At 37.4% G+C, this 15,950-nt stretch overlaps 2 non-coding genes across 2 annotated transcripts; both read right to left on the bottom strand.

The window, feature by feature from the left end:
• Window positions 1–510: 510 nt before the first annotated feature.
• Window positions 511–627, bottom strand: LOC117281496 (U5 spliceosomal RNA). The gene has a single exon (XR_004512128.1). It is a non-coding gene; the product is annotated as a U5 spliceosomal RNA (small nuclear RNA).
• Window positions 628–1,596: 969 nt separating this feature from the next.
• LOC117281495 (U1 spliceosomal RNA) lies at window positions 1,597–1,759 on the bottom strand. The gene has a single exon (XR_004512126.2). It is a non-coding gene; the product is annotated as a U1 spliceosomal RNA (small nuclear RNA).
• Between the last annotated feature and the right edge of the window lie 14,191 nt (window positions 1,760–15,950).

The following is a 15,950-nucleotide window of genomic DNA, read 5'->3' as shown; positions in this document are numbered from 1 at the left end:
AGTGTGACTTGTTAGCCCATAAGCAAGTACTATAATAAAGCGGTTGTTGCTCACCCGACACAATCATACGAGGTAATAATTCACCCAATACGATCATCCGGGGAGAACAAGAATTGGGGATCGGATGTGTGCGGAATTTCTGCCAATGGCTGAGTTGTTCAGCCGACTCCCTCCCCCTTTGTGGGGGGGGGGGGGGGCGGACCCCTACAAGTGAGCAAAAAATGGAGGAAAGAGCCTTGATAATTAGTGAACAAGTGAGCCCGACAATTTAGAATGAACATTACATGCTGTTCCCAGACTAAGTTTGTTACAATTTACTACTTTGCTTTACCTATAAGTATTTCCACTCACAAAAATATGTGTAAAACCAAACTAGCAAATCCAAATTAAACGATAGTGTACCACTCTTTACTTAAACAATACTTTAACAATAAAACAATGCCAAGACATCTCATATTTATTTAGACTAAGATGACAACGAGTTTTAAAATTTATACTTGAATTGTTGGGGTAACTCAATATAGAGTAACCCTACAAAAATAGGCGTATGCCACTATTTGCGGCGCGGACACGGTATTCTTTAGTAAAAGGCGAAAGAATAGTTCGCTTTGTGCTCACCGCGTGGCTGCGTGAGAATTCGGAGGGACTCGCGTGGAATTTTATAATAGTGTAAACACCCTGCAGTTACCTTCTCTTTCGATGTGGTACTATAGACACATACCTCAGTTTTATACATCCTTTTACGCACATGTAATAAAAATTCATTACAACTCCTTAATTAAAGCAATTACTTCGATTAGTCTTTGTCTTTGACTGGTAGAAAATTGAAATTTCCTACTTAATTAAAAAAAGAAGAAGAAATTGGCCAGGTCTTTCACTTTTCGCTTCGTTTTCCCCTTGCTTTCCTTTCTTTTCTCCAACTTTACAGCAAGGAGAACATGTAACTGGGAAATGAGAAAAGGAAGGTATGGAAGTTGATTGAGATTAATCAGGTTCTTTGAAGTTGTTAATAAGTTGATGTTTAACTTTAAAAAAAGGAAGATAAACCTTTCAGATTGTAATTACAACAAATATTTGCATATGAGAGGGCGCAAGATTTTGAGACTTTTTTCATCAGTAGATTTTTTGTATATGGAAAAATATATGTATTAAGAAGCATGACAACAAGGGCAGTGTGCCAGTGCTACAGCTGGTGGCTGCTCCCATTCTAGTTTTTAACAAATTTAAAATCATCTAAAGACTAAAATTTCAATGCTGTCTCTATATAACTGTCTTTTGCCTCCCTCAGATATTTTGAAATATTCTACTTTATCTTTTCATGTTCTTTGTTGAGCCCCCCTCCCCCCGCAAAATATTTGTTTCAGCATTGCTTCAAAGCATTTTCAGATATGAACATATAAGTCATCTTTCTCGTGTTGTTACCAAAATAAGATTTTGTAAAAATCTGAATTGGTTTGAGTTACAAGATTCAACATTAAGATGGGAGTATAAAAGCACATACACGGAATCAGATAACTGACTATGAAGTATAATAAAAAGAAACCATTCCAAAACAGGAAGTGCATAAGCTACCCAAAAGTTTTGTTTAGGAATTGGATAGGGCCGCACGAACGCAGACCCCCACTGCCACAAATTATGACGTAGGCTCAACCACTTGGGTCGACCTTAGGCAAGCACCCCTCCAAAGTGTAATGGAGGTCACCAACCTAGGCCATGGATCTTATTGATCACCCATTGACAAGCTCTGCCCTATATTTTATATCCCTGCAGCTTTTGATTTTCCTATGTGTCAGCCGATATGGGATATCTTGCATGAGTGTTAAGTTATGTTTCATTCATTATGTCCAACAGTCAGCCAAAACGTACACTTATACGCAAACTCTTGGAGAAACAAGTTTGTTCTAAGTGGAATCTCATCCTACATGTAAAACATAAATAAATTGTTTCACTGATTTGGTAAAAAAACATGAAATCCTCACAAAGACAATATAAAACGGAATAAGAGTCCGTTTGGCTAAGTGCTGAAAAATACTTTTAAGTGGTGAAACTGATTTAAATAATAAATAGTTACGAGTTTGGATAAAAGTGTTAAAATTAATAATAAGCATGTTTTTCTGCTACAGTGACTTAAATGCCCTTAAAGTTATATATATTAATAAAAATATGACTTTTACAAGATTTTGGATACCAAATTGATTCAAGTACAAAATAATTTATTTCTCTTTTTATTTAATACAAATTTAATCAGATAAGATTATTTTTTTTGAACTTAAATTAATTTATGATAAGCCAAAATACACTCATAAGCTATAATATAATAATTAATATATTTGGCGCATATCAGTTCTTTGCTAAAAACTTATACATCTACCACGTTCGTTTCAATAACACAGGGCAAACAATTTTTTTTAAAATAAAGAAGATGAACGAATTAAGAGTTTCTAAACTAGAAAGCTTTCACATGCTTTTGACGTATGGAAGAGCTTCAGAACTTTTGATTGTTTCTTGAGGTTGGCCGCAGAGTTGTTGGTTTTCGAGAAAAGTCGTGAAAAAGGTAAAAGAATGAAAGGTAGGTAGAGTGTTAGGGTTTTATTTCTATAAAGAGTATTTTGGAAATTAAAAAATAAGTATAGAAATAGAATAGTAAGTATTTTAGTCAAATCTAAAGTGCTTATAAATTGAAAAATAATATGTTGGGGATAATCAACTATTGTTATAAGAAAAATCAAATTATGGTGGATGTCTACTCTTCCTCCATGATCTTCTCAAATGTTTAATGACATATTCAATGACATATTTCTATGTTTAATAACATATTCAATGACATATTTTTTCTTCACTTTTCATGTCTATATAAAGATCTTGAAATAGATAAGAAAATACACACAATTGAAGAAAAAAATCTCTTCCTTCTCTCTATCTCCATTTCTTGTTCATGTTTTACTAAATTGTTTTTATTTCATAACATTTTTTGTTCATGTTTTACTAAATTGCTTTTATTTTATAACATGTTATCAGCACGAATTGCTCATTTCATGATCTTCTACGTCAAGACTATATAAATTATAAGCAGACAATGAGATCAAGTACAATAAAAAATGTCTTGGATGATAATACAAAGATAAGTTTTACATCCATCTAAACCCATTCATACTTTCATATCTTTGCATTAACTTTATGTGCAGTGTTTAGTCAATTGTATCCAGTAAAATAAAGAACTGGAAAGGTATGTATTTATTTGCTACATCTCTTATAGGACAAAGATAATATTCCAACGTATATATATGTTCTGACCATTTACATACTATGTTAGATAATTTAGTAATAATATTTTTATCATCACATGATGTATTTCATTGAAAGAAAAATTATCAAATATGTAGGCGATTTTACAGTACCTTACAAATTTGGCATTCGAATATACAATCAATATAAACTCATTATAGTTATAATTTATAATAGTCACGTTTATGCATTAAGCCTTAAATATTTTTGCTGAAAACATAAGGCTCATTCCTCCGTATTAGATTTTTTTGGTGAAGTTCTTATAGTCTTTAAAATATAAGTGGCTATAGGTTATCTGCATATTTCCCCTGATTAATTTATTAAAATATAAAAGTGATTGTTTTATTTTAAAATAAATAAATAAATAAAAATTAGTATATATCCTAACTAGCATTTTTGTTGCAGAGGAACTGTTTCAAGATTGAAATAGTTATATATGTCTTCTTGAAAGTTAATTTACTTATGCCTATAATTATGAAGTAATAATATTTTAAAAGCTCGAGTGCGAGTCCTAGTGAATTTTGGCATATTATGCCAGAGATTGAGGGTAAGATGGTGGGTTCAAGTCCCAACACACTATGTTGATGAAATGACGTTGGATTCAAGTTCCAACGCATTATGGCCTAGCATGCCTTTATATGAGTAAGGCATTGGGTTTGAGTCCTAATGCACCATATTGATAATAATATTAACTAAAGAAAAATAATGTATTTTTCATGAAAAAACATGAAGCTTGTCCCACTTGATTTACTCTATTCTTGAAATGAATGTGATAGCAATGCATGATAAGTCTAAATAAAGACAAGTGGTTGGCCAATGAATGTGGGCGTGCGAAAGGCCAAGATAATAAGAGTTATCACTATGGTAATTATTAAAAGGGAGAACAAGAAATGTTTACCATCAAATTGGTATGAAAAAAAAAATAAAGCACATCGCTATGATTATACTCCATTCTTTGAAGAGAATGTGACTTGTGATAAACATTGAGAATGCATAGTCATTCCTGAAAGTAAATATGAAAATATATATGTGATAAAGATTATGCATAATAATGTACTTGTGCATGGTTGGATAAATACTACAACTCACCTCTAAGGGAGGTTTGAGACAAAGAAAGATAATGAACATTACTGTGTAATTACATGAATATATCATTGGTCGCATATATGTGATACGCCAAAAATATTTTGTCATGCCTTATGAAAGTTATTAAAAGTAAAATTAAAGCAAGAAATTATTTTGCTTATGATGATTTTTGAACATGACAATTATTATGATATGATTCTCTTTGTGATGGAGACATTCATTATATGGATGGTGTGACAAAAGATCTTGTAGTACAAAAGCAGTTAAGAGCTCTGAAAGAACTAATTTATTACTACCCGGATGAATGAAATTGTTCATGACATTAATATTGTAGTAAGTCTCAAAAGAAATATTTTGATTTACAAATATATTAGCTAAAGTGGTTGGCATATTGAGATTATAAATGAAAAGAAGATTGAATATCTTTATATTACTATAATCATACCGGGTAAATATGAAAGGTTACCTGACTTTTCTTCTATTTGTACTACACAAGTATAAGCATGATGATGCAATCACAAACCACAAGTAAACTAGAGGTTTACTTAAATAAATATTAGTTGGCATGACCGGTTGACCATCTCGGTTCAATTATGATGCGAAAAATTAATTGAGAATTACATTGGCATATATTGAAGAAATATAAGATTCTTCAAGAATTCTCTTGTGCTGCTTATTCTCATGATATACTAGTTATGGTTGGGGTTAAATCTCTTGATTTATGGAACGAATAAAAGGTGATAAATATATGGGCCCAGTCACCTTTTCATGTGGACCGTTTACTATTATATTATTTTAATATATATATATATATATATATATATATATATATATATATATATATATATATATATCTATTCTATTGTAACGACCCAACTGGACATTTTGAGTATTACAACTCTGCTTCCCCCTTTACTGCTCAAATTGTACTTTATAGTTGTTGTGTGAATTGCCGGGGTAATTGGTTCGGGTCCGGTGAGATTTTGGAATGAATTGGAACACTTAGTTCCAAGGTTTAAAGCTTAAGTTAAAATAGTGACCGATATTGACTTATGTATAAACGACCTCAGAATTTAATTCTGATAGTTCTAATAGCTCTGTATGGTGATTTTGGACTTAGGAGCATGTCCGAAAAATTATTTGGAGGTCCGTAGTGGGATTAGGCTTGAAATGCCGAAAGTTAAATTTTTGGAAAGTTTGACCGGGGAGTTGACTTTTTTGATATCAAGGTCGGAATCCGATTCTGAAAATTTGAATTGCTCCATTACGTCGTTTATGACTTGTGTGCAAAATTTGAGGTCAATCGGACGTGAATTGATAGGTTCCGGAGTCGTTTGTAGAAACTAAAAATTTTAAAGTTCATTAGGCTAAAAATTGGGATGTAATTCATGATTTTAGCATTGTTTGAGGTGATTTGAGGGTTCAACTAAGTCCGTATGATATTTTAGGACTTGTTGGTATATTTGTTGAGGTCCCGAGAGGCTCGGGTGAGTTTTGGATGGTTAACGGATTATTTTTGGCCTTGGTGAGATTGCTGATATCTATTGCTGCATTTTTCGGATTTTCTCTTTTGCGTTCGCGACGAGGAATTTGTGGCATGTAGGATTTACTCTTCACGTTCGCGAGGAGGTCTCGCATTCGCGAAGAGAAGCTGGGTTGTGCATCGCGTTCGCGTATGGGGTATCGCGTTCGCAAAGGGAAACATAGTGGGCTTGGGTTTTGCCTTCGTGTTCGCGAAGAAGGGCTTCGTTACGCATCGCGTTCGCGAGTAGTGTCTCGCGTTCGCGAGCAGTGTCTCGCGTTCACGAAGAGCAAATGTTGGGAAGCACAATTTGTGCTTCGCGAACGCGAGGGACCTGTCGCGTTCGCGAAGAAGAGAGGTCTGGACAGAAAGTTTAAGTTCAGAAAACGGGACTTCGTCCCATTTTCTATTTTTAACGATTTGGAGCTCGGATTGAGGCGATTTTTGGGAGATTTTCATAGGAAACAACGGGCTAAGTGTTCTTAACTCAATATTGGTTAAATTACCTAAATCCATGCTTGTTTTTATTATTTAATTGATGAATTAAGTTGAAAAAGTTTGAAAACTCTCTTTGTTTAAATTGAGGATTTGAAGGCCGAGTTGTGGTCGGATTTGAGTAATTTTGGTATGGTTGGACTCGTGGTTGAATGGGGGTTCGGATTTTGTGAAAATATTAATATTTTGATATGGAATTAATTCCTATAAATTTTGTGGGTTGAATCAAATTAATTGTGGTAGATTCGAGTCGTTCGGGAGTTGATACATGCATAATGGGATTTCTGGAGCATTGTTTAGCTTGCTCGACATTGAATTCGACTTGTTCGAGGTAAGTAACTCTTTTAATCTTGGAGTTGAGGGTATGAACCCTGAATATATGTATTTTGTGAATTGTTGGGAGGTGACGCACATGCTAGGTGACGGGCGTGTGGGCGTGCACTACAGAAATTGTGACATAATTATTTCTATAGAATTTTATAGTTAAATAATCTTGACATTTTTCATGCGGTTTTATGTGTTAAAGAAATTGAGCTGAAAAGCATATTAAAAATCATGTTGAGGCTATGTGCCAGTATTATTAGGACCCACAGTGGTCATATTGTTGTGAATTATTTTGTTAAATTAAAAAATTCATACTTAGTCATATTCATTTCATTGCATATCATAACTAAGTTTTATGACTCTATTTTGATGCATATAAATGTTTTGGGCCGAATGCTTGTTTTACTGAGATGCCCGAGTGGCTTGAGAGGTTTATGACTGAGTGAGGCCGAGGGCCTGATTTATGTTACATATTCATGGGATCGGGTTGCACGCCGCAGCATATTGCATATTTATAGGATCGGGCTGCACGCTGCAGCATGTTTGATATCGGCTGAGGGCCTGATTTGTGAGGATGAGTGTGGATCGGGGATGCCCGCCTGCAGTATATTTATGACTGAGTGAGGCCGAGGGCCTGATTTGTGAGGATGAGTGTGGATCGGGGCTGCCCGCCTGTAGCATACTTTATTATTATAGCACGTGAGTTGTCCGTGCAGCATGTAAGTTGTCCGTGCATATTATAGCGCTTGGGCTGTAGGAGCCCCTCCGGAGTCTGTACACACCCCCAGTGAGCGCAGGTACCTACTAAGTGCGAGTGCCGAGTGCTGAGTGACTGGGAGGCATGAGTGATTGTGAGGTATGCCTGAGTGGCAAGAGTGATTGAGAGGTATGCCTTAGTGGCAAGAGTGATTGTGAGGTATGCCCGAGTGGCACGAGTGACTGTGAGGTTTTGCCCGAGGGGTTGTATATGAGTGATGTTCTGCCCGAGGGGCTGTTTATGATCTTATCATTGAGTTGCATTGCATTGGCATGCACACATGACATACATGCATAGAGATGTATTTTCTCGTGTTGTACTGCATCACATCATTCATGATTTTTCACACATTGTTGACAGATGGGCATAGTGATGCATTTGTTTTTACACGGGTTATCCGGAAGGAAAATGAAACATCTTATTTATTATTGACAAGATTTTGGGAGAAATTTATTATTTTCAAACTATTCATATTTTTGGCAACTCCAGCAAATGATTTGGTTTTTTTTCACTGATGTATTTGAAAGAAAGAACTACTATTTTTGAAATCATGATTTGGTTGGGTATGTTATCCGTGAGTTACTTCTGGCATTATTTGCTTTATGTTGTAATGGATTGTTGTGGACGATTGGTTTTGGAACCGACCTTGGTGGAAGCTCGTCACTACTTTCAACCTACGGCTAGGTTTGTTACTTACTCAGTACATGGGGTCGGTTGTACTGATACTACACTTCTGCACATTGCGTGCAGATGTTGGCTATTGTTGTTGTTGTGCTCAATGGTTGCGGGACTTGAAGATGTACCTGCGTTCCTGTTGTAGCTGCCTTTTGTTCATGGTAGCCTTAGATTTATAAAAGCTCTGTTTATGTATTATTCAAACAGACTATGTATTATTTCATTTTCGCTTTGTATATTCTATTCTTAGAAGCTAATGATTTGTACTACCAGTTCTTGGGGAATGTATAAGGTTAAGATAATTATTTACTTAAATTTCTTTAATAATTATTATTGGAATTGGATAGTTGAAAGTTGGCTTACCTAGTGGGTTGGGTTAGGTACCATCACGACTAGTTGGATTTTGGGTCGTGACAAGGTGGTATCAAAGCTCTAGGTTCATAGGTTCTACAAATCATGAGCAAGTGTCTAGTAGAGTCTTGCGAATCGGTATGATGACGTCCATACTTATCTTCGAGAGGCTACAGGGCATTTAGGATAAATACTTCCCATTTTTCTTTCCTTATCGTGCGAGATTGATTCAGCTTGAGATATAAACTCTTTGAATTCCTTCCACGTATTCGTATGCGCACATGAGCGCTCAGTATCAGCTGTGCATCACCGGATTGTGATTCTATGAACGAGGTTCGAGGTGAGTATTCTGTGTTTTGGTGATGGGCCAGTCTGGAGGACTTGAGGCCAGGTTTAGACCGCAGCTTAGGCTCGGTAGCTTCAGTTGTAATCTGTACATTTGGACTCATATGTCTGGTAATGACCCTACGAGTGGAAGTTGTGGCTCGATGAGCAGCGGAATGGCTTTGTGATGAGTATGATGTAAATGCGGGATGTATTAAGACGATTTGAATATGACGAGAAGTGTTTCCTTGAAATGTAAAGAAATGTCGATGGGATGCTTGATTTTCGTTTTAATGTGACGCACAGTCTCGGGTATGAATGTTTTGAAGGATCTTTTATATTGTTAAATTTTAGGGTAAATTAAATTCTCGTGTTTGGGTAATGAGTTTGGACGCAGATTGACTAAGTGATTGCATAGTAATTGTGACTGCGAAAAGATATAACAAGATGCCAGATTGAGGCTAAGCAGGTGGATTATCCCCTGCGGAGTAATCTATGTAGGAGTATTTCTTATGATGTGAGTGGAGAGTTTCTTTTCTGCCGACGGGGTGTATGGGTGGAGATTTGAATCTGAATCTGGTTGAGAAAGTTGACTTGTGTGTTAAGAGAATGAATACTAGTTTAGCGGATGATTGAGGTATTTTTATGGTTGGCGTTGTATGAACTTGGGAAGAAGTTTCGTTGGACTGACTGTGGCATTATGGAAGTAAGAGAGTATTGGTATTGTGAGTTATGGAATGTTTTAATCTATGGCTTTGAGCCAAGTGGGGGAGTCTGCTATTGACAATTTAATCTCATGGTTAGGTGTTAAATTTTAATTTTGGTCTGAGGCATACTTGTGGGTTAGCTATGACTTGTAGAAGTTGAGATCGAGGATGACTCGAATAAGGAAATTTCTGGTTAAGGATTATATTTCACGTATGAGTAAATAAAATTTGCGGGATGAGTGAGTTGTTATTGGTGAATGATGTAGTGCGCACGGAGTATGAATTTGATATGTGGTGTTAAAGTAGAGTTACTTCTTTGAGTATTGTGGTGCTAATGGGGCACGTGTCTTTTGGCCCATTTGGACAGTGCAATTAGATTTTAGCAAAGTGGGTGACTCCCGAGAAAGAAAATTTCAGTGGGTTTGAGAATTATATATAGCAAGTGAGAATGTTTCCGGACTTGTGTATGGATTCTACATTTTTGTGTAAGGAAGGTAAGAAGAACAATTTCAAATTCACGTAAGGTATTCTCAGAGTGAGTATTATAGTTGTAGTATTTTTGAAGGTGCTTAAGAAGAATACAGTTGCTTATGGGCCGTAGGGCGTTGTGGTTCTATGCTAATGTTTGCGGGGTAAGTTGTGGTTAAAGATCATGGTATTTTAGCAAGAAGAAGTATCAATCTGAAGACAAATTTGGAAGGGACTTGGAGAAATAGGACAGCTTGGTAGTAGGTTGGATCAGTATGGTAATGGATATGATCGGTTCTTTGAGTGCTTATGATGTGGGAGTTTTCTACAGGTGCTTTGTGGCAATACACCTGGACTTGGCGACCTGCGTGGCTTGGTCGAGTTAGAGGAATTTAGTTTTAAGGGCTTGATTATGTGCAAATGGATTCCAAAGTATTCTTGATGGTTTCTACCGGTGTGGAGAACGTGTTATGTATTGTGATTTCCTCCTGGAAAGAAGCAAGAGAAAGGTTTCTAACTAAAATGGTATGTAAATTATTGGTGACTCAAAGTTGATAATAAGATTCTTGTGCCTTTCACATGATGGCAATATAGATGTTACGTGTTATACGAAAGCTAAATTTTCATATACAAGGTGGCAGTACAGTCTTGAAGAGAAGGTAACGAATGTTGGACAATGTGGACGGTTTCAAATAATTAGATAAATACTATTACTACTTGGTGTTGTATGAGAAAGGGGTGGACTTCATAAGGCGCATTGTATCTTTTTTACTTACGGAGGTATAAATTAGTATTGCGGTACTCACATAGTTGATAGACTGTTGATATTCAAATTTTATCAATTGGCATGGAAGAACTTTTAAAGTATTTCTCGTGGGATGATCATGTATGAGAGAGTTATTAGGCATTCGGGCGGTGGAGATGGAATCAAATATGGTGATTCGCGTGTTCTATGGATTTGGAGATTGGGAGTTCTCAGGAGCGGATTGTTTCATGGTTGTGGACTATGAAGTTGTGGCCGGAGCTAGCCATATGATAGAATGTGTTATGATTCAGTCATTATAGATTTTTGGAAGAATTTTTATCTATTTATGGGTAACCCGAGTTGATTTGGGGGTCCATAGGTAGGCCCAATTAAGATGTGTATTCTACACCGAGCCGGAAAGGTTGGTTCCATACTGCTATTATTGAGGGATGTGTCATTTGGTTGATGTCAAACTTATTCGTGTTCTCAGATGATCTGTGAGTTATTCCTTTATGCTACGAGGAGTTGTGATTCATTGGTTATGTGCACAGATGGTGCGGTTCTATTTGAGCTTTATAGCGGAATTTGAGTATGATGAGTAATTGGGTATTGCATGATCGATAGCATAATGTTATGTCCTTTCAGGTTTTGTGTGGTATTTTTGTCATTTGCCTCTCCGTCATTATTAAATTGGAGCAGGGTGGCTCGGAGTATATAATATGAACCACGTGTTAGAATCGGGTGATGGTTCTACAGTGTATGATAAATTTTCAGCGTTTCGTTGTGGAAGTACTTGTTAATTTGGCGGGGCAGTTCTCTCATTTGAATCATTTTCCATGACTGGGTACATTTGAATTGTTGCATATTAGTGCACGGATGGCACGAGTTGTGGCTCCGAGTTATATTGGTGTGGTATGTCTGTGGAGCAGTTATGTTTAGTAATATAAGGTCATTGGACCTGGAATGGGTATTATCAGGTTTAATTTCGGTATATTCAGGAGTATAATATTGAAAGTCGGCTCAGAAAGTGATTATGGTTCCGGTTGGGGCAAGAGACCTCCATGACTTGTTGGTTTGATAAAGGGTTACGAGATTCTGCGTGTTTCTTTTATTATCAATAGTGTACGAAGGTTTTGGGATGAGGTTTGGTTCGATATGGGTTTAATACCAGTATGCGGTTGGTTTTGGAGTAGTCACTGCGATCGGGAATGGTGCTACGAGCATGCGAGTTGTGTAATATGCTGGGTGATTATATCTGTTGTTATAGTTATAGCTCGATGCAGCTTATTCGGACTTATACAGTGTGTAAATGTAAGATTCGTGTCTTGAAAGAAATTTTAAAGGTTGGAAATTAAACCCCAAGGTTTATGGGCTAAGGTTAAATTAATGATTTTCAGTTGCATTGTGTAGTCAAGCTTATGTGGGATAGGGTGACGTGGGTTCACCTCCGGGTACGTGTGTGGTAAGATGGAACAGTGATTTGATGGCTTGGAAACAACTCTTGGCACGTTCGAGGACGAACGTATGTTTAAGTGGGGGAAAATGTAACGACCCGGTCGGTTGTTTTGAGTATTACAACCCCGCTTCCCCCTTTACTTATCAAATTGTACTTTACAGTTGTTATGTGAATTGCCAGGGTAATTGGTTCGGGTCCGGTGAGGTTTTGGAATGAATTGGAACACTTAGTTTCAAGGTTTAAAGCTTAAGTTAAAATAGTGACCGGATGTCGACTTATATATAAACGACCTCGGAATTTAATTCTGATGAATCCAATAGCTCCGTATGGTGATTTTGAACTTAGGAGCGTGTCCAGAAAAATTATTTGGAGGTCCGTAGTGGGATTAGGCTTGAAATGCCGAAAGTTAAATTTTTGGAAAGTTTGACCGGGGAGTTGACTTTTTGATATCAAGGTCGGAATCCGATTTTGAAAATTTGAATAGCTCTATTCCGTCGTTTATGACTTATGGGCAAAATTTGAGGTCAATCGGACGTGAATTGATAGGTTCCGGAGTCGTTTGTAGAAACTAGAAATTTCAAAGTTTATTAGGCTTGAATTTGGATGTAATTCATGGTTTTAGCGTTGTTTGAGGTGATTTGAGGGTTCAACTAAGTCCGTATGATGTTTTAGGACTTGTTGGTATATTTGGCTGAGGTCTCGAGGGGCTCGGGTGAGTTTTGGATGGTTAGCGAATCATTTTTGGCCTTGGTGAGATTGCTGGTATCTGTTGCTGCATTTTTCGGATTTTCTCTTTCGCGTTCGCGAGTGGGCCCTCGCATTCGCGAAGAGGAATTTGTGGCAGGCAGGATTTACTCTTCGCATTCGCGAGGAGGTCTCGCATTCGCGAGGAGGTCTCGCATTCGCGAAGAGAAGCTGGGTTGTGCATCGCGTTCGCGTATGGGGTATCGCGTTCGCGAAAGGAAACATAGTGTGCTTGGGTTTTGCCTTCGCGTTCGCGAAGGGGAGCTCGCGTTCGCGAAGAAGGGCTCCGTTAAGCATCGCGTTTGCGAGCAGTGTCTCGCGTTCGCGAAGAGCAAATGTTGGGAAGCACATTTTGTGCTTCGCGAACGCGAGGGACGTGTCGCGTTCGCGAAGAAGAGAGGTCTTGACAGAAAGTTTAAGTTCAGAAAATGGGACTTCGTCCCATTTTCCATTTTTAACGATTTGGAGCTCGGATTGAGGCAATTTTTGGGAGAGTTTCATAAGAAACAACGGGCTAAGTGTTCTTAACTCAATATTGGTTAAATTACCCGAATCCATGGTTGTTTTTATCATTTAATTGGTGAATTAAGTTAGAAAAGTTTGAAAACACTCTTAGTTTAAATTGAGGATTTGAGGCCGAGTTGTGGTCGGATTTGAGTAATTTTGGTATGGTTGGACTCGTGGTTGAATGGGGGTTCGGATTTTGTGAGTTTTATCAGATTCCGAGATGTGGGCCCTACGAGTGATTTTTGGGGCGTAATTTCGGATTTTGTGAAAATATTAGTATTTTGATATGGAATTAATTCCTATAAATTTTGTGGGCTGAATCAAATTAATTATGGTAGATTCGAGCCGTTCGGGAGTTGATACACGCATAATGGGATTTCTGGAGCATTGTTTAGCTTGCTCGACATTAAATTCGGCTTGTTCGAGGTAAGTAACTCTTCTAATCTTGGAGTTGAGGGTATGAACCCTGAATATATGTATTTTGTGAATTGTTGGGAGGTGACTCACATGCTAAGTGATGGGCGTGTGGGCGTGCACTATAAAAATTGTGACATAATTATTTCTGTGGAATTTTATAGTTAAATAATCTTGGCATTTTCCATGCGGTTTTATGTGTTAAATAAATTGAGCTGAAAAGCATATTAAAAATCATGTTGAGGCTATGTACCAGTATTATTGGTACCCACAGAGGTCATATTATTGTGAATTATTGTGTTAAATTAAAAAATTCATACTCAGTCATATTCATTTCATTGCATATCATAACTCCGTTTTATGACTCTATTTTGATGCATATAAATATTTTTGGCCGAATGCCCTGTTTTACTGAGATGCCCGAGTGGCTTGAGAGGTTTATGACTGAGTGAGGCCGAGGGCCTGATTTATGTTGCATATTCATGTGATCGGGTTGCATGCCGCAGCATGTTGCATATTTATGGGATCGGGCTGCACGCCGCAGCATGTTTGATATCGGCTTAGGGCCTGATTTGTGAGGATGAGTGTGGATCGGGGCTGCCCGCCTACAGCATATTTATGACTAAGTGAGGCCGAGGGCCTGATTTGCGAGGATGAGTGTGGATTGGGGCTGCCCGCCTGCAGCATACTTTATTATTATAGCACGTGAGTTGTCCGTGCAGCATGTAAGTTGTCCGTGCATATTATAGCGCTTGGGCTGTAGGAGCCCCTTCGGAGTCTGTACACACCCCCAGTGAGCGCAGGTACCTACTGAGTGCGAGTGCTGAGTGCTGAGTGACTGGGAGGCATGAATGATTGGGAGACATGAGTGATTGTGAGGTATGCCCGAGTGGCAAGAGTGATTGAGAGGTATGCCCGAGTGGCAAGAGTGATTGTGAGGTATGCCCGAGTGGCACGAGTGACTGTGAGGTTTTGCCCGAGGGGCTGTATATGAGTGATGTTCTGCCCGAGGGGCTGTTTATGATCTTATCATTGAGTTGCATTGCATTGGCATGCACACATGACATACATGCATAGAGATGTATTTCCTCGTGCTGTACTGCATCACATCATTCATGATTTTTCACACATTGTTGACAGATGGGCATAGTGATGCATTTATTTTTACACAGGTTATCTGGAAGGAAAATGAAATATCTTATTTATTATTGACAAGATTTTGGGAGAAATTTATTGTTTTCAAACTATTCATATTTTTGGCAACTCCAGCAAACGATTTGATTTTTTTTTCACTGATATATTTGAAAGAAAGAACTACTATTTTTGAAATCATGATTTGGTTGGGTATGTTATCCGTGAGTTACTTGTGGCATTATTTGCTTTATGTTGTAATGGATAGTTGTGGACTATTGGTTTTGGAACCAACCTTGGTGGAAGCTCGTCACTACTTTCAACCTACGGCTAGGTTTGTTACTTACTCAGTACATGGGGTCGGTTGTACTGATACTACACTTCTGCACATTGCGTGCAGATGTTGGCTGCTGTTGTTACTGTGCTCAATGGTTGCAGGACTTGAAGATGTACCTGCGTTCCTGTTGTAGCTGTTTTTTGTTCAGGGTAGCCTTAGATTTATAAAAGCTTTGTTTATGTATTATTCAAATAGACTATGTATTATTTCATTTTCGCTTTGTATATTCTATTCCTAGAAGCTCATGATTTGTACTACCAGTTCTTGGGGAATGTATAGGGTTAAGATAATTATTTACTTAAATTTCTTTAATAATTGTTATTGGAATTGGATAGTTGAAAGTTGGCTTACCTAGCGGGTTGGGTTAGGTGCCATCACGACTAGCTGAATTTTGGGTCGTGACATCTATGGTCACATGTGCATTTGTTATCAACTTGCAGTTTGGCTTTTGCAAGATTGATTACTCAAATTATTAGAGCACAGTTCCAGAATATAAATTATGATGATTTATCTTGATAATATTGGTTTAAATCTAAGTTGGTTTAGCAGATATTGTATGCCTCCAATTATATCTAAACCATTGGTTATGAGAACAAAACTACCAAAATAAAATTTGGTATGT

This window comes from Nicotiana tomentosiformis, chromosome 8 (genome assembly GCF_000390325.3).
Source record: "Nicotiana tomentosiformis chromosome 8, ASM39032v3, whole genome shotgun sequence".
Classification (NCBI taxonomy): Eukaryota; Viridiplantae; Streptophyta; class Magnoliopsida; order Solanales; family Solanaceae; genus Nicotiana; species Nicotiana tomentosiformis.
The sequence above is the reverse complement of the archived record's forward strand: the minus strand, read 5'-3'. Positions and strand labels throughout refer to the sequence as shown.